Below are 22,789 nucleotides of genomic sequence, written 5' to 3' on the forward strand. Positions count from 1 at the left end.
TCCCCCATGGCTATCAGTAGACCTGCCTGGCAGTGATGCTCAGCAAACCATTGATAATCATCCTTGGCCTTTTGTAACTGATCTTGGAGAACTTGATGAGTTGCTTGCAGTTCCTGCAAGAGCTGATCCAAGGCTGGAACAGAAGAAGCTGGTGAACTCAGTGGAAAGAATAGGAGGTGCAAGCTACAGTTAGCCATGAATGGCATCATTTAGCTGGAGGTATGCCGAGCACTGTTATAAGCAAACTCTGGCTGTGCTAGGAGGTCTACCCAGTTGTCTTGCTGGTAGGTAAAAAAACATCTGAGATATTGCTCCAGAATCTGATTCACCTGTTCCATCTGTCTCTCCAAATACACAGAAGATACACAGAAGATAAGTTGATCTCAACCTCTAGACCTTAGGAAAGTTCTTGCCAAAACTTAGCAATGAATTGTGGGCCACGATCTGAAACCGTGGTCAGGTAAACCATGTAAACGGTAGATACAGGTAATCCTCGCTTATAAATTGGTCACTGAACAACCATTCAACATTATGATAGCCTTGGAAAGGGTGCTTTACATGCCCGTTAAGCACTTCTGGCCATCATAAAACATCTCACACACACACACACACACACACACACACACAGACACACCGTGGTCATGTCATTGTATTTCGGGTCCTTGGCAACTGGCTCTCATTTACAACCAGTTGCCAAGTGCCCCTCGATCACGTCATCACCATTTTCAATCTTCTCTGCTGGCTGCCCCAGAAAGTCAATGGGGAAGCCGACAAGGAAGGTTGGAAGTGGAGGGAACGAAGGGGACGGAGAGGATGGGAAACCTTTGGCAGGCTGTAGGAACGAAGCCCAAGTCCTGAAGATTTGAGCTTCGCTCCTGCAGCCACACAAAGGAGTTCATGGGGGGAGGAGAGGGGACATGGTTCAGCAGGTTACAGGAACGGAGCCCAAATCCTGAAGATTTGAGCTTTGCTCCTGCAGCCCTACGAAGGAGTTCCCCTCCATGCGGGGAGGGGAGGGGACATGGGTGGACAGGCTGCAGGAACGAAGCCCAAATCCTGAAGATTTGAGCTTCGCTCCTGCAGCCCCACGGAGTTCCCCTCCATGCAGGGAGGGGAGAGGACACCCTTTGTCAGGCTGCAGGAACAGAGCCCAAATCCTGGAGATTTGAGCTTTGCTCCTGCAGCCCCACGAAGGAGTGCCCCTCCATGTGGGGAGGGGAGGGGACACCCTTTGTCAGGCTGCAGGAACAGAGCCCAAATCCTGGAGATTTGAGCTTCGCTCCTGCAGCCCCACGAAGTAGTTCCCCTCCATGTGGGGAGGGGAGGGGACACCCTTTGTCGGGCTGCAGGAACAGAACCCAAATCCTGGAGATTTGAGCTTTGCTCCTGCAGCCCCACGAAGGAGTGCCCCTCCATGTGGGGAGGGGAGGGGACACCCTTTGTCAGGCTGCAGGAACAGAGCCCAAATCCTGGAGATTTGAGCTTCGCTCCTGCAGTGCCACCATGGATTTATCTTCCCCTCCATCCCCTCTGCTTCCAACCTATGCTGTCACCTTCCCCACTGACTTTCTGGGGAAGCCGGCAGAGAAGATTGCAAATGGCGACCACATGATCGTGGGGCACTTGGCAACTGGTCATAAATGCAAGCCGGTTGTTAAGCACCCGATATACAATCACATGACCGGCGGCGGGATGTTTTATGGTGGCTGGAAGTGCTTAACAGGCATGTAAAGCACCCTTTCCAAGGCTATTGCAACTTTGAATGGTCCTTAAGTGAGAGATCATTAAGCGAGGACTACCTGTATATACCGTTTACATGGTTTACCTGACCACTAGTTCTGTTAGGATGTTGTAAGTTTCCATTAGGACTACGCACATAGGAACAAGGTGGTTGAATGCTGGCCAGCTTGTAGTAGCACCACCACTATGGCCACATCAAAAGCATCAGTTTCTACAATGAAGGGTTGTGCAGGGACTGGACGCCACAGGATGGGTTCTGATGCGCAAGCTGTCTTTAAGTCTTCAAAAGCCTGTTGTGTATCTTCATCCAAAACGAAAGGTGTTTTCTTTCACAATAGGTGAGTCAAAGGCCAGTATAAAAGTTCTATAATAATTGACGAAGCCCAGCAAACCCGGAACATCCTTCGTTCTGCGTGGTGGTTGCCAAGTCAGAAGTGCTTTCACTTTATCAGGATCCATGGTGACGCCATCTGAAGAAATGCGCTGACCCAAGAAATCAATAGTCTTCTTCTCAAATTCACATGTGTCAAGTTTGGCAAAAATGATTTTCCCTGAGGCACTGTAATACCATACTGACATACTTCTCATGGTCAGAGAGAGAAGAGAAGAGGAGAATGTGTATTCAAAGTGGCCATAGTGGGTGCCAAAGGAGGTCTTCTATTCCTCACCACTCTGGATATGCACTAGGTTGTAAGCTCCACAGAGGTCGAGCTTGGTAAAAACTTTGGGGCCACGTAACCTCTCTAAGAGCTCGGAAAGGAGAGGCGGGGGGTAGCGATTCCTGATGGTGATCTGGTTTAGCAGCTGGTAGTCATTACACATCCTGAGCTCCCCTGATTTTTTTCTTGACAACCAAGGCAGGAGCAGCTGCAGGTGAGGAAGAAGCCCTTAGAAACCTCCTCTTCAGATTTTTCTCAATGAAGTCCTGCAACGTTGATCACTCTGGCTCTGAAAGTGGGTAAATCCAGGCGACTGGAATCTTGGCACCAGCCACCAGGTCAATGGGGCACTCAAGATTTCTGTTGCCACTTGGCTGGTAGTTATTTCCTCTCCTGGGGCAACTGGGGGTTCACCTTCCAAGGAATCAGAGCTGGCCTTGACACTTCAGTCTTAGTCGCAGTCGTCGTCTCTGCTGTTTTGGAGACGTCTTCGCTCGCCATTCTTCACCCAGAAGCTCGCACATATCAGCTGTTCTGGTCACTAGACAGATGGCAAGAGACAAATGAGGGGAAGGGCCTTCACAGGCGGTCCCTGTGTCTGTTTCCCACTGGGTCAATTGTTCGTTAAATGACTCTCTCTCTCTCTCTCTCGTGCTTCCCTCTCTTCAAGATTGAGTTTATGTAGAAACTGGTTTTCTTAAAAAATAAAACCTAACTTTCACTTCAAATACAAAGAGTACCAGCTAGCATTCATTAATAGCTGGACTAAGCAAGCTATCTACATTCTATACAGCTATATTGTGAGCATTTCTTTTATTTCTTTAAAGGGTTGTTCTGCTACTTAATTACTCAGTATTCTTTTAGCACTCTCTTCACGTTCAGGAGGATATCCTCTTACAAGTGTTCCTGCTCAGTTCAATTCTACAACACTAGGGCTCCTGAGTGGGAAGCAGATGAGCTTTCTCATTTGCCCATAATGATTCCCATTGGCTATTTGAGATGCCAAATACCTCTTTTATACAAACAGGAAAATCAGGAGGGTGCATCTTCTTCTGGGCGGGTGACAAAAGCTGCCATCCTCTCTTCTCCATGGCTCAAAGCCTGCTGCATCTGGTCTCAAGTCCTTTGCCTGCTCTGGCCTGGCTCCTTCTCCTTTCAAAACCATCCCAACGACCGATACGAATGAAAGGTGCTCTAAAGTGAGAGAGGGAGAAAGGGCTCCGTGTGAGCAGGGCGAGAGGAAACGGTCCCTGGGTCTTCTGATAGGAACCTGCGTGATCCCCCCTGTCCACTGGGAAGGGGGGAAGAGGACTCACCGTCCCAACGCGGGTGGATTTGCTCCTCGGCTCCAGGCCTGCCTCCCAATGGACTGACATACAGAGCAGCACTGATTTCTCTTCCTTCTCCACTCTTGGCAGTATTTCAACACCAATGCTCTTGACGATTTTTATAACATTTTTACTCTTTGGTCACTGATGAAGAAACAGAATGGAGCAAGCACAGGAGATAACTTAAGCGACATGGTCAAAAGCAGCATTTCTCTATTTCCTGAACAACTGTAATACATCAACAGCCAACTTAGGATGACTGTTACTACAGGGAAGGCAAGAAGCCCACTGGCCAATTCCAGCGGCATTTTATGGGCAAAATTCCTTCCCAGCCCCATCACCCGGCAACTGACTTTTGTGCATAGCAAGGGGATGGTATGGCACCCTAGCTGCCTTTCTCTGCGGTGCCGCAAGATGTTCCCTGGTGCGGGAGGAAGTGCTCAAATTCCTGAAAAGACACAGACGTATCAGGCAGTCGGTTTCTCTGCTCGCAAGCCTTGCCTCAAGCTTAACTGGGAGGAAGCCCGTCAGGGGACATTCCTCCCTCCATGGGAAGGTCCTCTGCTTTTGGCCCCACCCTAAGAGAGCCGACTCAGGCCACGGCAAGTCCCATCCCGTCAGAGGAAAACCCTGCCCCTCGTCCCCTGCTTTCCCTCCGTTAGCCTGCATCTGACACCTGGGCAGCTGCTGCCCAGCTTCCCTCACCGGTCCATCAGATGGAAAGGCCGTCACATTCGGGGGGGTATCGTTGCCGCCTACAGCCTGCTGCCAAGCGCCGGATGGCAGCCACCAGCCCATCTGCAGAGTGGAGGGAGAAGGCCTTTTCCACCAAAGCTTTCGTTCTCTGGGCGACTCGCCTGACTGCAGGGTCCTGGTCACCCAGAAGCTTTTCCAGATCTGCAAAGAAAAAATTTAGACCAGAGTGTCAAAATGCATCCTGCACAATCCTTCGCTCCCTCCTTCCCTTCCCCACACTGCAAACCCAAAGCTGTTCCTCTTATCACTTTGCACAGCCATTACTTACAAGCAAGGTAGGTGGGAACTGTCCCTTCCGTGAGGAGGCTGCCATTCAGATGAAGCAGGTGACCTGTAGAGGAAAAGAGGGAGAAAAGCACACCACTGTCTCTTTCAAAGCCCAATTCTCAACTGATTGCAGCCGTAACTCCAGAACTCCCCAGGCCTTTGATCCCAGGGGAAATGAGAAGCTCAGCAAGAGGACTACAGGCTCATGCCTTGCCTGGGCTAAAGGAAGGTCCATGGCCCAAACAGGAAGTTTATGTCTATGGAAGCCTGCAGGGGGGCGTGCTTTTTTGGCTGAAACGTGGCTATTCCTGGGCAGGAGAAACCCTGAACCTGGGGGATGAGACCTCCCGCCTGATTGCCCACAAAGAGGCTTCTCTTTCCATTACCAATGAACATGGCAGCCGTTCTCCTCACTGAAGCCGGCTTGCTCTTAAAGTACGAAAGGCAGGTGAACACCTCCATCCCCAACTGCCCCTCCGAGATGGGGAACCGAATCGAGGAGAAGAGGCAGAAGAGACAGAGGTGGGAGATCGCCAAGTGCTGCGTGCCCCACCCATGCCTCTCACTCTAGAGGGGAACGGGAGCCAGAGAAGGGCTCTTACCAGGCGCTTGGCGATTTGATGCAGAAGCTCCTGCAGGCTGTAAGTCCTCCCCGCCAGGAGGGTGCCCCCAAGGTGCCAATGGAGAGCCTCTGCCAGGTGCTGCAGGGTATCTTTTGCTCCCTTCAAGAACAGAGGAGAGAAAAAAGCTGGGGCCATTCTTCTACTGCTTTCCTCGAGTGAGTCAGCTAGCCAAGCTGCAACCCTCTTTTCCCAGGCAAGCTGGGCCCTCACCTTCGCCACCTTCTCCTCAACATCCTCCACGTGCATCAGCACCGCAATGAGGGTGTGGATGGCTGCTGTCCCCTCAAGATCTTTCCGGTGCTGCAGAAGAGGCCAGATATACTTCAAGGCTGCCCATCAAATGGTTGCTGCTTCCTGTGAAGGACCAAGGAAAAGACTTTTTTTTTCTTGTCCTGCAAGGAATGGGTCCCGTGTAGACTCCCAGTTAAGGTTTCCGTTAACTTTTTCCTCCTCTTCCAAGCAAGGGGGAGCTGAGGACTCACGTGGTGGAAGAGCGAGCAGTACTGGGCAGCCAAGGAGGCGTCCAAACATCCTCCTGTGTCTGGAGGCCGAGGTGCTCTGCCAAGTCCAAGAACTGCAAGGTGATGGCAGGGCTGGAACTGCAGAGCCCACCGAGGACAGCATGGCACAGCTCCTCGGGCCTCATGATCTGCAGAGGAAATGGGAGATTGGAAAAACTCTCCTCCAAGGAAAGAGAGAAGAGAAACCTAACCTTTTCTGATCACAGTTGGGTATCTTAGCTAGCAACCTACTCTCAGCTCTGAGAGAGATCGAAGTGAAGATGGAACGTGAGAGCAGCAAGCCATCCTCATCCCCAGGACTGAGTAAAAGGAAGATCTGCCACCTCCCCACGCGCTCCATCTTGCCTAGACTAGGGGGTTAGATCTCATCCTGGGGTAAGAAGGCCCACTGGCTAAATCTGTCCAGGCCAGCAACATTATTGCTGCAATTCTAAAGTGAAGGTGCTTCCTGGAAGGAAGCATCCTCTACAGTTGTGTCCGAAGAGGAGAAGCTCCGCATTTGTCTGTCCCCTGTGGGTGAGGGCCACTTACCATCTTGTAGTTCTCGCAGAGATGGAGAAGACCCTTCCTGCTCAGTTGGCGAACGGTCCGGCTGGGGTGTTCCAGCCGAGCCATGAGCAGCTTCCAGGTCTTCTCCATGGGGGCTTGGCCCCTGTAGTTAGTCAGCAGCTGAAAGAGAGCAGAGCGGTCGAAGGCCCGTCAGTGGCCAGAGGAGGAAAAGGAAGGAGTGAGCAGCTTCACTGGGGAGAAGGTGCCCAAAGGGCCCCCAGGGAAGATGCTTCACCCTTGCTCTTTGGGGAAGCAGGAACATGCCTCTAGGCTCTCCTTGAGCGGCAGGGAAAGCAAGAGAGATGGGTTTTGGAGCTTGATCCCTGCCTAAAGGTGGCCTGGGGCAACCCCCGTTTTCTCCTCTGCATCACCCTGCTCAGCCAACTCCCATTGCCTCCCTGGATCGATCCAAGAGACTGGGGCGGGGGGGATTTTCCCACCTCAATAAAGAAGGCCAGCGCTGCAGCTGAATGCTCCTTTGCCTCTTCCTTCTCCAGGACAGAACTGAGATGTCTCTGGAGGCTGCACATGGCAGGACAAGAGGTCTCCACGAGGGCCCTGCAACACACCAAAGCTCTTTTGAGAAAAAGCCATCAGACGGACAGGCCAGGCTGGGCTGGAAGGGGAGAAGAAAGTTTCTCTTTGGGGAGAAAAGCTGCCCTTTGCCCTCTGTCTTACGTCACCAACACGGCCACGCCCTGGAGGCAGCAGCTGGGGCGGCACAACAGCTCCCCGCAGGTCTCCCTCAGGGTCAGGTGTGCCTCCCTGGCCAGCAGCACCTGGATGGTGCCAACCGTCTCCCTGCAGAGGAAAGAAGGCCAGAGTCACCAAGGCATGATCCCGTAGTCTGAGGGGCAAAAGAAACCCTTTGCGTGATGCCCACAGGGAAGCTTCCCTCCGCAGCTTCTCTCCCTCCTTTCCCTGGAACGCCACGAGAAGAGCAAAGAGGGAGGGAGCTCCAGAGGGGCTTTCCTTCTCCCTTGCAGCCGTTCACCACCAAATGGGATTTGCTGCATCTGCGTGAGTTGGTCCCTCCACCCAAGCGCAAGGGTGCTCCAGAAACATCACGGAGGCCACAGATTGCATTTTCTTTCTTTTCCTCAAAGCTTCAGGACAGACCTCATGAGAAAAGCAAGGCAGCCAAGCTGGGAGCACTACGTGCTGGAGAGCTTTTTTTCCTGGGGCCTATGCAACACCCGGCCTATCTGAGGAGAGGACTTGCAGGGCCAGGGGGGTATTGCTAAACCAGAAGTGTCGCTTGGATGTGGGAGCCCAAGAAGGAGAAGGAGGTTTCTCCTTCCCAGTGCCGCTGCTTACTCCAGAGGCAGATGGTCCTCTCCTTCAGCTGATATATTCTGCTGCCTGGCGCCTTTGATGATGATATCCACCAGGCAGAGGAGAGAAGGCCTGAGGAGAGAAGGAGCGTCTGCTTTACCCACAGAGCTCCTAAGGAAAGTTGGCTAATGGAGCCCACGCTGACTCTTGGTAGAATCGCTCTCTCTGTCGACCCTCACCACCCAAAGGGCCTTCCCTCCCTCCCAAGCAGGATTCGAGAAGTGTCTTCTCGTTTGCCTGTTGGGAGCCCACAGACACAGGGACACGATGGCATCTCCAAGAGGGAGGTTGAAGTCTGGGCATACAAAAGGACCACCTACTTCCGAGCTCTAGCCCTTACCGGAGTGGCAGGAAGAGGATGGGTGGACTGTTCCTCTCCCTGAGGCAGCCAAGGGACCTCCTTCACCTTTGCCAGGAGAAGGGACAGGACCTTATCCCCGCTGCCGTATGATGAGGCGATGACGGCCCAGAGCAGCTCACCGCAGGTGCTGGGAAGAAAATCAGGCGGCAACCATGTCAGACCCTTCTGCCCATCCCAGGTCCACAGGGAGGAACACAGAAGAGTCAGCCTGATGTTGGACTTCCCTGCAACTCAAGGGAGGAAGAACCTGCACCCCTGCCTACCTCCACGGCAGCTCTAAGGGGCGCTGCGTGACCAGTTGCATGTTCTTCCGGGCCACGACATGTAGGGAGGGCACGACCTGGCTCAGTCCAACGGAGCAAGTGGAGGCCAGGCGGCAGATCTTATCCGGCGCTTTCTGCATAGGCAAGAGAGAAAGGAAGAGGAAACGGAAGTGATGGTGAAAGGCCGATTCCTCCAGGGGAGGGCTGAACTGGAGGTTGCAGGAAGAGGTCTTTCTCTGGGGAAGCCCTCAGTTTAACCCTGAGTGACAAGCCTTACTTGACATGCCCGCGAGGTGGTTGACCGGGTCCGGGTCCGAGTCTGGGTCCGAGTTGTACATTTCTTCCCCTGACCCGCTGTTGAGAGGAGGGATATGGGATGATTAGACCTAGATTAGGGGTCAGTTTGTCATCTGGAAGGGAGTCATCTGAAACTAAGCTTCTGGAGGAGGACAGAGAAGTACAGCTGAGACGGAACGGTGCAGGATCCGACCAAGGGCCCCTCTGTTCCCTGGACAGGTCCCTCCGCCATCAAGTGGCCGGGTGACATTTTGTCTCACGCCCTCAGACCACCAGCTTCCCAGTAGGTCCTTCACTCCATTGGGAGAAAAGAGAAGCATTTCTATCTGCAGTAGCCACCATCTTGCAAGGCTTCCACCAAACACTGTTTAAAATAAATGAGCGGGAAAGGCCTCATGCCTTTCCGCCAAGTATTGTGGGGAAGGGGTGGCAGTTCCTCAATGGTTGTACCGCTGAAAAATAGGGCACCTGTCTGAACTGAGACTGGGGTCCCAGGCCTCCTCCTGCAGGCTGCTGACATCGTCCAAGGTCTCTTGGCCTTCGTCAGGGGAATCCTGTGAATGACAATGATTCCTCTGTGGCCACAAAGGGGGAAGTGCCTCAGAATTGCGATTTTCATGGGTCTTGGGGATTCTAGAATAAAGGGAAGGCCTATCAAATGCAGGATGCCTGGCCAGAACGGTGCTTCTGCTGCATGATACGTCTCCCAAGTTGGAGGAATCCACTGCCCCGCCCCACCCATCCCCCGGAAAAGTACGCTTTTCCTGTTAAAGCCCTGCCTGGAAGCAGCAGGGCGCTGGAGAGGATGAAGCAGAGAAAGGAAAGGCGTGGGCAGGGGGTCGCATCCTTTTAGGCCACCAGTCAGGGCAAGTTGCCCCAAGGGCCCAGCACCCCCCAGCACCCCTGCATGGTACACTCGGGGTGGGAGACCTGAACAGAGGGAGCCCCTCCCCGTGGCCCTGCCCAACAGAAAACAGCTCGCCCTTCTTTACCCAGGGGCTGGAAGAGATGTGGGCCTCCAGTGCCTCCTCTGCAGTCTGTCCCTTTTCGCTCCTAGGAGAAAGGACACAAAAGAGGGCAGAATGGGAGGAGGGATCTGCTATCCCAGCCTCTCAGAAACAAATCATCAGCCTGTGCAGGCCTCAAAGCCTTTGAACCCTCCCCCTTAGGGAGGCTGCCACAACATCTTCACCCTCCGAGGTGCTGCCTACCTCGATGGATTGGGACGTGTTTCCCACTGCACGTCCCCCAGGCTGCCGGTCTTGCCTGAGGGCAGGGGTTCTTCTGAGGACTCCTAAAATGACAACCCAAATGTTCTTCAACTGAATACAGGGCTAAAGGGGGTTAGTCCCCGCTTGGGAAAATAAGAGAGGATTTGGGGTTCTCAGTTTCAGTTCGTCGAATGAGGGCTGGCCATCTTGACTAAGGGAGGCAACTCAAGGTCAGGGGCATCTGGCAACCGGTTTGGAAAGAAGATTGCACCAATTGGCAGATGCAACTGTCCTCGCTTTACCCACATGGAGTTTTCAGTAGAAAAAGGAGCAGCGAGGACACTTTCTTTGCCAACAGCTTTTCCAAACCCCTCCGTGAGCTCAATCCCAGCCCTGCAGAGTTCCCCATCTATCTTGACTGGTTGGAACGGCCAGGTATCTGGCAGCACTGGGCGATGCAAAGCAGCAGAGGGAGCTTGAAGGAGAAAAGGAGGGAGCAGGAGCACGCTTCTGATGGGTAGCCTGTCCTTGCAGAGCGTGTCCATAAATAGCACCTCGGCCTCCAGCGCCGTTCCATCTGCTGACCTATCTTCAAACCCGCAGAGACAGGGCTTCTGCCGTTGCAAGGGTGAGGAGCTGGTCACAACTTACTGATGGGGTGGAGACCTCCTCCATCGGGTAGAGCCCCTGCCTCTTCTGCTCCGGTTCGTCATCACTGGGGAGAGATTGAAGGGCCCAGAGATCAGAACTAGCTGTGGGCCCTCTTTCAAGAGCGGCCACATGGATGCTCTAAGGAGCCTGTCGGCTGGCCTGCCAAGGGGGTTGACCTGAGTCCTCCTTCCTTTTATCAGAAGCAGATGCTGAGAAGGAAAGGAGGTGAACCTCCCTTATGTGGCAGCTCAAACAGGCTTTGGCCCCTCCCCAGTCAGCCAAGCAGCAGCCCTTGCGACCGGCTGGGCCAGAGGGTGGGATGGGAGAGTCCTTGTTTTCCTTTTCCTTTTCCTTTTCCCACCCCTCCCTTTTCCTTTTGTGCTGTGTCATTTAAAGTTAGGCTTTGGACAATCAGAAGCTTGCTTACTTTGCTATGCTTCAAGCATGCGTTCCCTGCCCAGGCACCTTCATCGTCTGGTCCCCCCTTGGCCCCAAATGGCCCCCCATCCCATTGATTAGGAGAGAAGAGAAAGGCTTCCTGTCCAGGGGGTTGAGTGTGTATCCCATAGAAATCTATCCCTCCCCTCAGCAGACATTTCTCATAGCCTTTTTTCTGTGGGACAGAACTGCAGGGGGCTTCAGAATGAGCTGAGAGCAGGTACCTTGCTGAGTCGGAGACAGAGTCCACATCTTCCAGGCTGTGGGTCCTGGAGGCCCCCTGGACTTCCATCGAATCCTGGAAATGACGTTTGTTTGTATTAAGGCATAATCAAAGACCCTTCCGCCATTTGGAAGTCGCATCCCTCTCTCCTTTCGCCTCGGAGGGGGTCAGAAAAAGGGGGATGCTTATGCACTCAGCACCTTCCTCGATCACCATTTTGTCACTGGATGTCTCCACCAGCCATGACCTGACATCTGGCAGCTACTTGACAAACCACCCATCTGGAATCTTGCACCGGGGGCGGGGAGAAGCCAGGCACGGAGGGTGGAGTAGAGGCAGATGGGTCTGCGGCCGGTCCCTGCCCTCGGATGCCCTTTGCACATGGCGGGGACAATGGAGGAGGAAGAAGCGGGACCGTTGAGGAAGAGGCTCCTCAACCCAGGAGGGGGGGAGCGTCAGGAGGAGGTTCAGAGCAGCTGTGCCTCAATTGTGCCCGGGAGAATTTCGCGAGTGGGGCGGGAGGATTGCTTGGAAAGGCTCTCCAAAGGTTGTTCCTTTGCCCTCCAAGCCCTAAAGGTCTTTCCAGGAATCCAAGGGTCTGTTGTCCTCGGGTTTGCCAGCCTGGCTGGGCTGCCCAGGCAGGAATTCCTCCCTCCCCACATACTCGAGGCATGAACTCCCACCGGCCACATTGCCAAACCCTCCTTACCCCTGAGGTGGAAGCGGTGACCCTATCATGAGAGCTTTCCCGCTCGATTCGTCTCCGTGCCATTTGGGACCTGACCGGAGGAAGAAAGTCAGGCGTGAAGGAACATCCAGCTAGCTCAACCTCCCCTTTCCAAGACCGGCCAGTCAAGTCAGTTGGCCCTTTTTTCCCCTGCAAGCCCCTTGTGGACAGGAAGCGGTCTTGGGCTCCTGCAGACTCTTGTGGCCCGTCAATGGTGCCCCACCAAGTCTGGGTTTTGGGAGAAGGACTTGGAACCTGGCAACAGCACAGGAAGGTCTTCCACTCTGGTGCCCACTGACCTAGGCACTTTATGGGCAGGCTTGGAGCCTCGTTCTCTCCGCCCCCAGGGAAACATCGCCAAGGCCCACTTTTTGAACCTACACAAGGATGGCGGCTCTCTCGGAGCCAGGAGTGGCCGGGCAGCCCAGTGGCTGACTCTCTTGGTGGCCTTTGGCCTCTGCCTTTCATGTGGGAAGCTGTCTGTTCGTGAGCAGCGCAAAAGCACAATCACGTGTGGCACAAAGCACAGAGAGGGGCCAGAGATGCCGCCTTGCTTCTCTGCTGGGCCTCTTGGGCAATCTGACCTTCCTTTCCCCTTCAGGCCAGCACAGCCTGGTATCTCTTGCCCACCTCTTAGCAGGGGCTGGGGAGAATTTCCCTTGTTTAATCCCAATGTGGGGGTCCAGGGTCCGAACGTAGTGACAGAGATTGGGGGAGGCGTACAAGAGGGCTGGGGCAGCCTCTCATTCAAAGCCACCTCCCCTCTGGCTTCCACGTGGGGACTACAGCAAAGTAAGACATCTCTGAGCAAGCAGAGACGGCGTTCCAGCACAGACCGGTGGCCCAGCGACAAGTCCAGGTCAGCAGAGCCTCTCTGTATATGGAGTGACCGAACGATTGCCCACCTGCATTCTGTATGGCTGCTCCACATGAGGAGACCACAGGAATTGGTGATCCTTGCGGTCGACTCAGGAGTGAAGCGGCTGGGAGACCAGGAAGAGAAATCTACCTCACAGCCACAGTAGAGCCTTTGAGGGCACTGGGTTCGACGAAAACCTCACTTTCAAAACACATTTGGGTATAATAATTTTAAAGAGAGATCTTCAGACAAGCAGGAGAAACAAAAAACCACTCAGTGAGTCACCCTTCATTCCAGATTCATCAGCCTGTGCAAGCCCCAAACCCTTTGAACCCTTCCTCTTGGGGAAGCTGCCACAACATCTTCACTCTCCGAGGTGCTGCCTACCTCGATGGATTAGGACGCCTTTCCCACTTCACATCCCCCAGGCTGCTGGTCTTCCTTGAGGGCAGCGATTCTTCTGATGAATCCTAAAATGACAACCCAAATCTTCTTCAACTGAATACAGGGCTAAAGGGGGTTAGTCCCCGCTTGGGAAAATAAGAGAGGATTTGGGGTTCTCAGTTTCAGTTTGTCGAACGAGGGCTGGCCATGTTGACTAAGGGAGGCAACTCAAGGTCAGGGGCATCTGGCAACCATATTGGAAAAAATATTGTACCAATTGGAAGAAGCAACATGTCCTCGGTTTACCCGTGTGAAGTTTTCGGTAGAAAAAGGAGCACCAAGGACACTTTGCCCTTTCTTTGCTGACCCCTTTTCCAAACCCCTCCGTGAGCTAAATGGCAGCCTTGCAGAGTTCCCCCTCTGTCTTGACTGGTTGGAACCGCCAGGTATCTGGCAGCACTGGGCGATGCAAAGCAGCAGAGGGAGGTTGAAGGAGAAAAAGAGGGAGCAGGAGCACGCTTCTGATGGGTAGCCTGTCCTTGCCAGAGCGTGTCCAGAAATAGCACCTCGGCCTCCAGCACCGTTCCATCTGCTGACCTATCTTCAAACCCGCAGAGACAGGGCTTCTGCCGTTGCAAGGGTGAGGAGCTGGTCACAACTTACTGATGGGGTGGAGACCTCCTCTATCGTGTAGAGCCCCTGCCTCTTCTGCTCCGGTTCATCATCACTGGGGAGAGATTGAAGGGCCCAGAGATCAGAACTAGCTGTGGGCCCTCTTTCAAGAGCGGCCACATGGATGCTCTAAGGAGCCTGTCGGCTGGCCTGCCAAGGGGGTTGACCTGAGTCCTTCTTTCTTTTATCAGAAGCAGATGCTGAGAAGGAAAGGAGGTGAACCTCCCTTATGTGGCAGCTCAAACAGGCTTTGGGCCCTCCCCAGTCAGCCAAGCAGCAGCCCTTGCGACCGGCTGGGCCAGAGGGTGGGATGGGAGGGTCCTTGTTTTCCTTTCCCCACCCCTCCCTTTTCCTTTTGGGCTGTCTCCTGTAACGTTAGGCTTTGGACAATCAGAAGCTTGCTTACTTTCCTGTGCTTTAAGCATGCACTCCCTGCCCAGGTGCCTTCATCGTCTGGTCCCCCTTTTGCCCCAAATGGCCCCCCATCCCATTAAGGAGAGAAGAGAAAGGCTTCCTGTCCAGGGGGTTGAGCGTGCATCCCATAGAAATCTATCCCTCCCCTCAGCAGACATTTCTCATAGCCTTTTTTCTGTGGGACGGTACTGCAGCCTCTTCTTGGGGGCTTCAGAATCAGCTGAGAGCAGGTACCTTGCCAAATCGGAGACGGAGTCCACATCTTCCAGGCTCTGGGTCCTCGAGGCCCACTGGACTTCCATTGAATCCTGCAAATGACATTTGTTTCTATTCAGGCATAATCAAAGACTGTTCCACCATTTGGAAGTCGCATCCCTCCCTCCTTCACCTTGGAGGGGGTCAAGAAAAGGGGGATGCTTATGCACTCAGCCCCTTCCTTGAGCACCATTTTCTCAATGGATGTCCTTCAACCAGCTGTGACCTGACATCTGGCAGCTCCTTGACAAACCACCCATCTGGAAACTTGCACTGAGGGCGGGAAGAAGCCAAGCACAGAGGTCGAAGTAGAAGCAGATGGGCCCACTGCCGGACCCTGCCCTCAGATGCCATTTCCAGATGGCGGGGAAAATGGAGGAAGAAGCAGGACCATTGAGGAAGAGGCTCCTCAACTCAGGAAGGGGGGTCAGTCTCAGGAGGAGGTTCAGAGCAGCTGTGCCTTCATTGTACCAGGGAGAATTACGTGACTAGGGCAGGAGGATTGTTTGGAAAGGCCCTCCAAAGGATGTTCCTTCGCCTTCGAAGCCGTAAAGGTCTTTCCAGGAATCCAAGGGTGTGTTGTCCTGGAGTTTGCCAGCCTGGCCAGGCTGCCCAGGTGACAATTCCTCCCTGGCCCCCAGGCCTTCAGGCATGAACTGCCACCAGCCACGTTGGCAAACCCTCCTTACCGCTGAGGTAGAAGCAGTGACCCCATCGTGAGAGCTCTCCTGCTCCTTGACCATTCTCTGTGTCTCTTGGGACCTGACCGGAGGAAGAAGTGAGACATGAAAGAACATCCAGCTAGCTCTCCCTCCCCGTTCCAAGACCAGCCAGTCAGTCAGTTGGCCTTTTTTCGCCCCGCAAGCCCCTTGTGGGCAGGCAGCGGTCTTGGGCTCCTGCAGACTCTTGTGGCCCGTCAAAGGTGCCCCGCCGAGTCTGGGTTTTGGGAGAAGGACTTGGTCTTCTTGGGGCTTCAGAATCAGCTGAGAGCAGGTACCTTGCCAAGTTGAGAATGGACTCCACATCCTCCAGGCTCTGGTTCCTGGAGGCCCCCTGGACTTCCATCGAATCCTGTAAATGACATTTGTTCTTATTGAGGCATAAATCCAAAGCTCTCTGTATCCCAATTGGATGGCTAAAGCCTAGGGCGCAATTTCAGCCCCCTAGGAAGAGGTCTTCAGAGGCCTTAGGTTAAGAGGATGCTGCTTCCAGAATAAGAACCTGCTGTTCTCCAAACAGGCTATACTCATGGCTGGGCACTTGGCAACTGTTCACAAAGTCTTTGACACTGTTTGGAAGATGCATCCCTCTCTCCTTTTGCCTCAGAGGGGGTAAGGAAAAGGGCGATGCTTAGACACTCAGCCCCTTCCTCGTTCACCATTTTGTCACTGGATGTCCCTCCACCTGCTGTGACCTGACATCTGGCAGCTACCTTACAAACCACCCATCTGAAATCTTGCACCAGGGGCAGGGAGAAGCCAGGAACGGAGGGCAGAGTAGAGGCAGATGGGTCCGCTGCCGGTCCCTGCCCTCGGATGCGCATTGCAGATGACGGGGACAATAGAGGAGGAAAAAGTGGGACCATTGAGGAAGAGGCTCCTCAACCCAGGAGGGCAGGATCGTCAGGAGGAGGTTCAGAGCGGCTGCGCCTCAATTGTGCCCGGGAGAATTTCGCGAGTGGGGCGGGAGGATTGCTTGGAAAGGCTCTCCAAAGCTTGTTCCTTTGTCCTTCAAGCCGTAAAGGTCTTCCCAGGAATCCAAGGGTCTGTTGTCCTGGAGTTTGCCAGCCTGGCCAGGCTGCCCAGGTGACAATTCCTCCCCGGCCCCCAGGCCTTCAGGCATGAACTGCCACCAGCCACGTTGGCAAACCCTCCTTACCGCTGAGGTAGAAGCAGTGATCCCATCGTGAGAGCTCTCCTGCTCCTTGACCATTCTCTGTGTCTCTTGGGACCTGACCGGAGGAAGAAGTGAGACATGAAAGAACATCCAGCTAGCTCTCCCTCCCCGTTCCAAGACCAGCCAGTCAGTCAGTTGGCCTTTTTTCCCCCCGCAAGCCCCTTGTGGGCAGGCAGCGGTCTTGGGCTCCTGCAGACTCTTGTGGCCCGTCAAAGGTGCCCCGCCGAGTCTGGGTTTTGGGAGAAGGACTTGGTCTTCTTGGGGCTTCAGAATCAGCTGAGAGCAGGTACCTTGCCAAGTTGAGAATGGACTCCACATCCTCCAGGCTCTGGTTCCTGGAGGCCCCCTGGACTTCCATCGAATCCTGTAAATGACATTTGTTCTTATTGAGGCATAAATCCAAAGCTCTCTGTATCCCAATTGGATGGCTAAAGCCTAGGGTGCAATTTCAGCCCCCTAGGAAGAGGTCTTCAGAGGCCTTAGGTTAAGAGGATGCTGCTTCCAGAATAAGGACCTGCTGTTCTCCAAACAGGCTATACTCATGGCTGGGCACTTGGCAACTGTTCACAAAGTCTTTGACACTGTTTGGAAGATGCATCCCTCTCTCCTTTTGCCTCAGAGGGGGTAAGGAAAAGGGCGATGCTTAGACACTCAGCCCCTTCCTCGTTCACCATTTTGTCACTGGATGTCCCTCCACCTGCTGTGACCTGACATCTGGCAGCTACCTTACAAACCACCCATCTGAAATCTTGCACCAGGGGCAGGGAGAAGCCAGGAACGGAGGGCAGAGTAGAGGCAGAAGGGTCCGCTGCCGGTCCCTGCCCTCGGATGCCCTTTGCAGATGGCGGGGACAATAGAGGAGGAAAAAGTGGGACCATTGAGGAAGAGGCTCCTCAACCCAGGAGGGCAGGATCGTCAGGAGGAGGTTCAGAGCGGCTGCGCCTCAATTGTGCCCGGGAGAATTTCGCGAGTGGGGCGGGAGGATTGCTTGGAAAGGCTCTCCAAAGCTTGTTCCTTTGTCCTTCAAGCCGTAAAGGTCTTCCCAGGAATCCAAGGGTCTGTTGTCCTGGAGTTTGCCAGCCTGGCCAGGCTGCCCAGGTGACAATTCCTCCCCGGCCCCCAGGCCTTCAGGCATGAACTGCCACCAGCCATGTTGGCAAACCCTCCTTACCCCTGAGGTAGAAGCAGTGACCCCATCGTGAGAGCTCTCCTGCTCCTTGACCATTCTCTGTGTCTCTTGGGACCTGACCGGAGGAAGAAGTGAGACATGAAAGAACATCCAGCTAGCTCTCCCTCCCTGTTCCAAGACCAGCCAGTCAGTCAGTTGGCCTTTTTTCCCCCCGCAAGCCCCTTGTGGGCAGGCAGCGGTCTTGGGCTCCTGCAGACTCTTGTGGCCCGTCAAAGGTGCCCCGCCGAGTCTGGGTTTTGGGAGAAGGACTTGGTCTTCTTGGGGCTTCAGAATCAGCTGAGAGCAGGTACCTTGCCAAGTTGAGAATGGACTCCACATCCTCCAGGCTCTGGTTCCTGGAGGCCCCCTGGACTTCCATCGAATCCTGTAAATGGCATTTGTTCTTACTGAGGGATAAATCCAAAGCTCTCTGTATCCCAATTGGATGGCTAAAGCCTAGGGCGCAATTTCAGCCCCCTAGGAAGAGGTCTTCAGAGGCCTTAGGTTAAGAGGATGCTGCTTCCAGAATAAGGACCTGCTGTTCTCCAAACAGGCTATACTCATGGCTGGGCACTTGGCAACTGTTCACAAAGTCTTTGACACTGTTTGGAAGATGCATCCCTCTCTCCTTTTGCCTCAGAGGGGTAAGGAAAAGGGCGATGCTTAGGCACTCAGCCCCTTCCTCGTTCACCATTTTGTCACTGGATGTCCCTCCACCTGCTGTGACCTGACATCTGGCAGCTACCGTACAAACCACCCATCTGAAATCTTGCACCAGGGGCAGGGAGAAGCCAGGAACGGAGGGCAGAGCAGAGGCAGAAGGGTCCGCTGCCGGTCCCTGCCCTCGGATGCCCTTTGCAGATGGCGGGGACAATAGAGGAGGAAAAAGTGGGACCATTGAGGAAGAGGCTCCTCAACCCAGGAGGGGGGGAGCGTCAGGAGCAGGTTCAGAGTGGCTGCGCCTCAATTTTGCCCGGGAGAATTTCGCGAGTGGGGCGGGAGGAATGCCTGGAAAGGCTCCCCAAAGGTTGTTCCTTGCCCTCCAAGCCGTAAAGGTTTTTCCAGGAATCCAAGGGTCTGTTGTCCTCGAGTTTGCCAGCCTGGCTGGGCTGCCCAGGCAGGAATTCCTCCCGCCCCCCAAGACTTGAAGCATGAAGTCCCACCGGCCACGTTGCCAAACCCTCCTTACCCCTGAGGTGGAAGCGGTGACCCTATCATGAGAGCTTTCCCGCTCGATTTGTCTCTGTGCCACTTGAGTCCTGACCGGAGGAAGAAGGTGAGACATGAAAGAACATCCAGCTACCTCTGCCTCCCCTTTCCAAGACCAGCCAGTCAGTCAGTCGGCCATTTTTTCCCCTGCAAGCCCCTTGTGGGCAGGCAGCGCTCTTGGGCTCCTGCAGACTCTTGTGGCCTGTCAATGGTGCCCCGCCGAGTCTGGGTTTTGGGAGAAGGACCCGGTACCTGGCAGGTGGCACAGGAAGGTCTTCCACCGTGTTCCTCGCACAACATGAAAACGGACAGCTTTTCAAGATGTTCTGTATGGAGAGGGGAGCAGAGAAAGAGGCTTGAGCCAGGGGGAGAGGTTCGAGGCCCGTGACTTTCTCCCCCTTTCCAGTTTCTTGGGGGCCCTGCGGGCCTCGCTTACTCTGAATAGCCTCCGTAGCGCCATAGCAGAGGCTGGATGGCTCTGCAGGGAAAGAGATTCGTGGTGCAACAATTGGCAACCAACAAGCCAGGTCCAGAGTAGTGTCTGCCAGCTGGCAGGCAAAGCCACAATGGGAATGAGCAGCCTGGGGGTTGGCCTGTGGCTTTAAAGGTTTGCTGAGTCTTGTTCCCTTGGCAACCGGGAAAACATCCCCATTGGCCACCTTTTGTACCTACCCAAGAATGGCTGCTGTCTCGTGGCCAGGAGTGGCCGGGCAGCCCAGTGGCTGACTCTCTTGGTGGCCTTTGGCCTCTGCCTTTCGTGTGGCAAGCTGTCTGTTCGTGTGCAGCGCAAAAGCACAATCACGCGTGGCACAAAGCACAGAGAGGGGCCAGAGATGCCGCCTTGCTTCTCTGCTGGGCCTCTTGGGCAATCTGACCTTCCTTTCCCCTTCGGGCCAGCACAGCCTGCTATCCCTTGCCCACCACTTAGCGGGGTCCGAGTCCTGTCTGCTCAGGGGAGAATTCTCTTCTTTTTCCCTGCGCGGGGGCCTGGGGTTGAACAGTTTGGGTGGGCATACAAGAGGAACAGGGCGGCCTCTCTCATGTCATTCAAAGCCACCTCCCCTCTCCGCCAGCCAGCCTGGATGTTGGTGGTGATGTATGAAGCCCAAGAAGGCCACCAGTGGCTCATCTGAGATGCAGAGTAATGGCAGGAGTGGGGGCTGCCATGACAAAAGCTGCCATCCTCTCTCTTCCATGACTCAAAGCCTGCTGCATCCGCCTGTTCTGGCCTGTCTGCCTCTCCTTTCAAAAGAAGCCTAACAAGAAATAGAAATAAACGACCAGGAGGTTTCCCCATTTGAGATGAGAGATTTACAGTATGCATTTGAAACTAATAAGTCCTTGGCCAGCAGGGTTGCCCCTGTTCTGGTCCTACCAGAGGTCATCCACTACTTCAATCAATGCTGCCTCAGCACTAGAGCTGGGCCTGAAAGCTAGCCAAAAAGGGCCCAGATAATCCAATGCTCCCGGGGCCTTCTGGAATGCAGGCCCACCACCTTCTCCACCATCTTACCAAAATGGAAAGGTTGGAGATAGATTGGATGTTATCCAACAGTCTTAATCTAGCTTTGGCTTCTTGAGGACAGGACGCAAGATTTGCGGAGAACCACAGGGCGGCGCAGCCAAACTTCAAATTGGGAGATAAGGTCTACCTCTCCACTAAGCTCATTAAGTCTCCGCAGCCCTCTAAGAAGTTGGCCCCCAAGTTCATTTGCCCATTCCCAATCATAGAGATAATCAACCCGGTAACTTTCAAATTAGATTTACCCCACAACCTAAAACGCATACACCCAGTGTTCCATTGTGCATTACTGAAACCGGTTACCTCGTCAAAATGGCACAATGACCCCCCCCCCCGCCTCCGCCCAACACGATAGATGGACAACAACATTTCGAAATCAAGGAAGTACTGGACTCCAGAAGGCTACGGGGCACCCTCCAGTACCTGGTCCGCTGGAGACATTTCCCCCACCCCGAGTGGGTACAGGCTCGGGATGTCTCAGTGCAGCGGCTTGTCAAACGCTTCCACGAAGCATATCCTGACAAACCGGCGCCTTGAAGTTTTCGTGGGGGGGCAGTATGTCATGACCCCCGTTGCAATGCATGCACGCATCACAACGGGGAACATGCCTTTCAGGAAAAGGGGAAGGAAGGAGGAAGGAATCATCCTAATCCCTTAAACACTCAAACACAAACGCAATCATAAGGACAAAGGGGACACACCTTTGCCCTGACCAGAGAAGGCATCAGCATATCGCCCAGACATCCCTGCATTACCCCGGGGGACACACCTGCGCCGGACATGGGAAGGAGACAGAGGAGACCAGCGATAATCTTCCTGATTGCCCATCAAGACCCCGGTATCGCACCCCCGATCGCCCATCAAGAAACAGGATCCGGACTGTGGGACAATGGGGGGTGGAGAAGGGCCAGGTCCGCGCCAGGGGTATTTACGGGGTACCCCGCACGCCATGTGCTCATTCCCGTCTCTTTGTGTGTATGCATTCTGTTCTCAGTAAACAGGATATCCTTAGCCCCATCTAAGTGAGTCCATGTCTTTCTGAGCGCAAGGCAGCCATTACACATATCCAGTTGCGGCATCTGCTTCTATAGCCTTACCATTTTTCAACACATTCATGGAATGGTTTCTTTTCATTCAATTTTGCCTTGGACTCTTAACACTTACCAGTTTCATTTCAATTCTACTTGTCATCACATCGCTATGATTCCTATATAAAATACTCCTTCCAGAAATCAGTTTTGCCACATTTTGGCTTGTATGGCACAACCAAAGCCCAGTTTTACCCCAAGCGTGTTCCCATCAGGCCCGTATCACCCCATGAAGGAGGAACGTCTAATTCTCTACGCACTTAAGTCCTTCAGGCACTCTTGGGTCAAACTATTATAAACACTTGAATTAAGCCTTATTTTTTGACAAGTTTTTTAACAAAGAGACCATAGGTGCCAGGCCAACATTTACCAAAGCTGTTTTACAATACTTTTTCTGAAATCAGAAGGCAACCAGGTGATAAATGCCATTTGTCTTGCGCCAGCATCTTTCCTGTGACATAATTACAGTTGTATGAACAATAAAATGACTACTGCTGCTGCTTCCTGCTTGCATCTGTAGAGCGCTTTCCCACTCTTCTAGCCTCCTTTTGTTGCCTTAAGAAACTAGCCAGCCATCAGGGAGTATCGCCAACAACTCTGAGACAGCCGAGTTCTGCCAATGATCGGGGGGCCTTCCCAGGAGAGGCCAGTGTTGGGACTAGCTATGCCAACTGCAGAACTGAATATGTGAAACCGTTTCTTTCTCACAGAAGGCCTTCTGCTGACCATTATTGTGCAATAACAGTGTGGTTGTAAAACAACATTTGTAGTGAGAAGGCATCCTAGCACCAAACCAAAGGCAAAGGTGTTAAGAGAACTAAAAGGCAAACAAACAAACAAACAAACAAACAAGTCAATCTGTTCACATGTAATTGAAAGAAGGAAATTGGCACACAGTTTCAGTATCTAAAGGGTAATCATCCAAATGCAAACCTGCTCGGGCTGATTCATTGACTTCAGTGCCATCTGTGTGCTTGTGAAAAGAAATGGTGAGTACGCACCTTTCATATAAAAGGAAGAAATGAAGCTGCTTGTCATGTTTACCGTTCCGGTGTTTGTCTACATCGTAACGGTTCGCTTGCCAAGGTGCTGATAGGTGTTCGGGCTGGGAGGGTGCTGCTGAGAGCCTTGTACAGGAGACGCGCTGGACTGTGCCAGGAGGAATGTCTTTAGGCTATCTCTGAAATGTCAAGGTCTTTTTGCCCGTTGATCAGCAGAGCTCGTTAGGAGCACCTGGGAATGTGGGGCGAACTGTATGTGAGGGAGGGGGTGGGGTGTTGTTTGCAAAGACGCTATTTAGTTTGAGTTTAGGCGCGCTTTCCTCATTCTCAGCTTTTTAGCTGTTTGCACTCTTTTCTAAATAAATCCAGAAC

This window comes from Candoia aspera, chromosome 2, assembly GCF_035149785.1.
Source record: "Candoia aspera isolate rCanAsp1 chromosome 2, rCanAsp1.hap2, whole genome shotgun sequence".
NCBI classification, from domain to species: domain Eukaryota; kingdom Metazoa; phylum Chordata; class Lepidosauria; order Squamata; family Boidae; genus Candoia; species Candoia aspera.